Source organism: Zootoca vivipara, chromosome Z, assembly GCF_963506605.1.
Source record: "Zootoca vivipara chromosome Z, rZooViv1.1, whole genome shotgun sequence".
Classification (NCBI taxonomy): Eukaryota; Metazoa; Chordata; class Lepidosauria; order Squamata; family Lacertidae; genus Zootoca; species Zootoca vivipara.
This window is the reverse complement of record NC_083294.1, coordinates 14,092,919-14,098,395: the sequence shown is the minus strand read 5'-3', so window position 1 is coordinate 14,098,395 and position 5,477 is coordinate 14,092,919.

Sequence of the window (5,477 nt, the reverse complement as noted above, 5' to 3'; positions counted from 1 at the left end):
TGTTGCACTCGCTTCGAGAAGCACTGCCACGTAGGCCAACTCTTAAAGGAACCGCGCGGGGGACGGGGCGGCGGAGCCTCTGCCAGGCAGAACAGGGAGGAATCTCCCTTAGGCTTGGGGCGGAGAAGCACCACAAGCTGACCCGGGAGGCCTCGCTCGTGGAATCGGAGCCGGTGCACGTGGAGTCGCCCCACAGAAGGCCCCGCCACCCTTCCCGAGGCCAAGGGCGCAATCCCGTGTGCAATGCAAGAGGGCTGGGAATAAAACCCCAGTGAACCCTTAGCCTCTGAGCAAAACCTGCATTTGGTGTATTAGGGTTGCAGTTTTGCAGTCCGTTTCTAAGGCATCTGGCAGGTATTGGGATCTCCATGTGTTCTTAATTATTATTAATTTATTTGTTCACTTGTTATGGCCAAGGTCTCTAAGCACCCTCCATTTAAAAACAACAAACATAGGAAGCTACCTTATACTGAGTCCAACTAGCTCAGTATTGTCTTCACTATCTTGCAGCAGTTCCTGGGGTTTCAGGCAAGGATTCCTTCCCACCCAGGCCATACCTGTAGATGCCACTGGGACTGAACCTGGGACCTCCTGCATGCAAAGCAGATGCTGTACCACTGAACTACACCCTTTCCTCTAAATATAAAGTAAGATTCTAATCTAGTCCTTACGGTTCTGAATTAAAGGCTGAATTAAATAAAAAGCTGTCATTTGCTGAGTCTGGTTCAGTATTGTCTACACTGACTAGCAGCAGCTTCTTCGGGTTTGGTACAGGGAATCTTTCCCAGACCTATCTGGAGGATACTCAGGATTGAACTGTGGACCTTCTGCATGCAAGGCAGATGATCTACCATTGAGCTACAGCCATTCCCCAATATATAAACATACCATTACAAATTCAAATGAAACATTTAACATTATACAAACAATTCATGGATGTATATACAGTACACACTATAACAGTAACAGGAAGCACTGGCAGAATGCTAACAGCAGAATAAAATCAGTTTGGTCCATCAAAAGCCTGAAGGGAAAGGTCAGTCCAGCACCAAAAAAATGGCAGTGAAGGCGGAAGGTGAACTTCACCTGGGAGAGCAATCCACAGGTGAGGAGCCACCACTGAAAAGGCCCTTTCCCTTGTCACCATCTTTTGAGCCTCCCTTGCAGGGAACCCGGAGAAGGGTCAGTCACTCTTAGCCTAACATTCTTCACAGGGTTTTTGTGGGGATAAAATGGGAAGAAGCAAAACTGTGTACACCACTCTGAGCTCCTTTGAGGAAAGATGGTATATAAATGCAAAACTAAAAGCAACAATGTCAGTTAATAAACTATGCTGATTGCCGATTTGCCACTGGGCCAAATTCAAAGCACTTATGTATAGACCCAAATAAATACAAGAGTGCCTCCTATATCAATTATGCCTAACACTAGATCACTTCCCAACTTTTTTGTCAAAGCTGACCAAGGTAATGCCCCAAGGAAGCCTATGCACATAGAAAATTACAGGGAAACCCATAACATAGGGTTACCAGATGTCCCCGGTTCCTGGGGACAGTCTCCGGATTTGCAAATCTGTCCCTGGACAAATTCCATCCCCATAATGTCCCCAGATTTGCAAATCTGTCCCCGGGAAACATGGTAGCGGCAGCCTCAGCAGCCCAAAGCCAGCCTGGTAGCGCAGTTGGCTCTGTCTGGCTTCAGGAGCTGCCGTGGCACCCACCATTTTTCCTCTCCGGAAGTCCCCATATGATGTGTTGCGTACATCATATGGCGACTTCCGGAGAGGAAAAATGGTGGGCGCCATGGCAGCGAGCAGCTCCTGAAGCCAGACAGAGCCAACTGCGCTACCAGCCTGGCTCTGGGCTGCTGACTGCCTCTGCTGCCGCCACTGCCGAAGGGGAACCGGGGACATCCGGCAGTACAGATCTCCTGCCATCTTCCCCCTTTGTTTTGACTGATCGGGGGAGGCTCATGAGTAGCGGGTGGGCGACTGTTGCCCAGTTTTTTTTAAAAAAACTGCATTTATGTTTCACAGTGTGTGAAAGAAGGGCTTTGCACCTTGCCTGGCAGAGAAACCGTGTGCCTTGTGCCCCTTCTGGGCACCAGCGCACCGCCCGCGACTCCCAGGCCTGCCACGGTCTGTCAAAACAAAGGGGGAAGGGGGCAGGAGATGGGGAAGGCTTGGGAGTCACAGGTGGGCGGAGTGCCATTGCCCAGTTTTTTTTTTAAAAAAAAAAAAACTCTGCACATTTATGTTTCACAGGGTGTGAAAGAAGGGTTTTGCACCTTTATACAATATGCATGTGTGCTTGGGCCCAGGGTCTTTTGCTTCACCATCCCCACTACAGTGGTACCTCGGGTTATAAACGCTTCAGGTTACAAAGGCTTCAGGTTACAGACTCCGCTAACCCAGAAATAGTACCTCAGGTTAAGAACTTTGCTTCAGGATGAGAACAGAAATTTTGCTCCAGCAGCACGGCGGCAGCAAGAAGCCCCATTAGCTAAAGTGGTGCTTCAGGTTAAGAACAGTTTCAGGTTAAGAACGGACCTCAGAGGTACCACTTTACTGATTCCCTGTTGCTACTCAGCTTTAAAAAAAAAAGTGTCCCCTGATTCATTGAAAAAAATCTGGTAACCATACCATAACAGTATATACGTATTTGTATGGTAGCAGTACTGCTATTGTAGCCCACATGAGGTCAGGTGCTGCAGCCAGGTAGTGGGATTCCCAGCCTATCTGTTAAAGTCCAGTGCAGCACAGAGACTAAAAATCGCAAAATCTCTGGTTTGAATCTCACCTCTCCTGTGATGAACTCACCTGGTGGCATTAAACAAAGCCATTCTTACTTAACCTCCTTGCCTCCCACCTGCAATGTGAGAATGGCAAACAACAGTGTCTACATTACAGGGCTGCTGTAGGGAACATCGCATATGTCAGTCATACTGGCATCCTCTTGGACTTGATGGTACTTTACCTGGTTACACAAGTTCTTCAAAGAGATTTGTCTCTCTTAGGCTTAGCTTTCAATTTCAATTTCCTTTTTACCAATGTACTCGAGTAGTTTCCTCTTTTGAAGTGATTGTGCTGTACTTTCCTTCACACCAGTTCCCTTTGCATACAACACTGAATCTGACAGCAATATAGTACTGCTTCCAAAAGATTCAGCAATGCTTCCATCACACACCAGGTCCTCAGTGTCACTGGTGAATAAGCCACCTTGAGCACCTGGGAGAGAAAGGTGGGATATTAAATGGAAAAATACATAATAACGTCCCAGGTTTTGCTTCCCATATACAGTAGTCAGCATCATAATCAACTGCTCTAGGACACAGTCTTACCCGTGTTTCTCCAAAAATAAGACACCGTCTTATATTTATTTTTCCTCAAAAAAACCCACTATGGCTTATTTTCAGGGGATGCCTTTTTATTATTATTAAGTATGGTACAGTTTAACCTTGTAGTTAAACTGTACCATACATAGTGATAAGCCTATCACTATGGCTTATTTTCGGGGTATGGCTTATATTCCTTGAATGCTTAAAAATCGTGCTATGGCTTATTTTATGGCTACGTCTTATTTTCGGAGAAACAGGGTATATCACATCCATACTATATATTTAAAGCATAATTAAAGCATGACTTCCTCCAAAGGATAATGGGAATTGTAGGGGTGTTTTTTTAAGGGTGGTGAGAATTGTAGCTCTGTGAATGAGTAAATTACACTTCCTATGATTCTTTGGGCAAAGTCATGTACTTTAAATGTATGGTGTGCATGTGATCTTAGTGTATCTATAAATTTGACCCAGGTCAAGACTTTATTCAGTTTGGATTTTTAGGGTGCTTCATTCAGCTGCTAGGTTTATGTTGATTTTTAAACATGCTTTTCTGTTACGATCTTAATGAGTATGACTAAGGTCCATAACTTTCATTGTATTTACTCAGAGTAAACTTAGTTGAAAAGTACCTTTTTAAAAAGGTCTCTGCCTTGACTATTTATCTGTATTGCTTTTAAATCTATCTTCATTTGTTGTTTTTGGTATTATTTCAAAATCTGCTTTAGTTCCTTATATGATTGTAAATTGCCTTGAGACTTAACACCAACAATGATACATAAATTAATAACATCATCATAATTTCCATGGAGGCGCAGGTTGCATCCACAGCAAAGTTGGCATTTTTCCATCTCCACCGCATCAAGCAGTTGGCCCCTTACCTCTCTCGCCCTGATCTGGCCACAGTGATCCATGCGACGATCACCTCCAGGCTTGACTATTGTAACTCGCTCTACGCGGGGCTGCCCTTAAAGCTGACCCAGAAACTCCAGCGGGTGCAGAATGCCGCGGCGAGGCTCCTTACAGGGTCCCGGCCGCGGGATCACATTCATCCAGTGCTTTACCAGCTGCACTGGCTCCCGGTGGAGTACAGGATCAGGTTTAAGGTGCTGGTTTTGACCTTTAAAGCCCTATGCGGCTTGGGACCCTCGTACCTACGGGACCGCCTCTCCTGGTATGCCCCGCGGAGGATCTTAAGGTCCACAAACAATATTCTGGAGATCCCGAGTCATAAGATGGCTAGATTGGCCTCTACTAGAGCCAGGGCCTTTTCAGTACTGGCCCCAACTTGGTGGAACGCTCTTTCCCAGGAGACCAGGGCCCTGCAGGATTTGTCATCTTTCCGCAGGGCCTGCAAGACAGAGCTGTTCCGCCTGGCCTTTGGGTTAGACTCAGCCTGACCCCTGTGTTTTTCTCCCTCATGGCTTGGATTTATGGCCTACTTGAAATGAGGCTGCACTTTAAATTTTAATACTGTATTTTAATCTGTATTTTAATTAATTGTTTTTATGTTTTATTGTAATTCTGTTGGTGTCAGCCGCCTTGAGCCCGGTTTTTGCCTGGGGAGGGCGGGGTATAAATAAATATTATTGTTGTTGTTGTTGTTGTCGGTCAGTTTTCATAACAATGAAATGCGGCCACCTGTCTGTGCGACCTTTTGCCTGTAAATAAGGTCATAATAATTGTTTAATAATAATAATAATAGAAATTCTCTGATTTTATGTTAGCACAAAAGTGCTACCCAGCAACCTCCACTTAGACTTATGATTAGCAAATATTTGCTCAAGCCTAAATGTAACTTTGCAGACTTCTGGTTGTTGGGTTTATTTTTAAAACCAGCTGTATTCGCAAAGGAAAGGCTCCCTTCACTGTTCTCAGATAATTTTGACCCTTAAAAAAACACACTTCATTGTGGGGCAAAGAAACCACTTTGCACATGCTTTGGAGCCCTTTCCTCTAAAACACGTCACGCCCTCTTGAGGAATTGATGTGCAGCAACCCTAATAAAATATCACAGTGTTGGGTGTGTGTGTGTGTGTGAAAGACAGTGGGAAGAAGTAGGTTCCGTTTTGGGGTAAGGTTCATAGCTGCCAAGTTATCCCTTTTTTTAAGGGAAATTCCCTTATGCTGAATAGGCTTCCTCG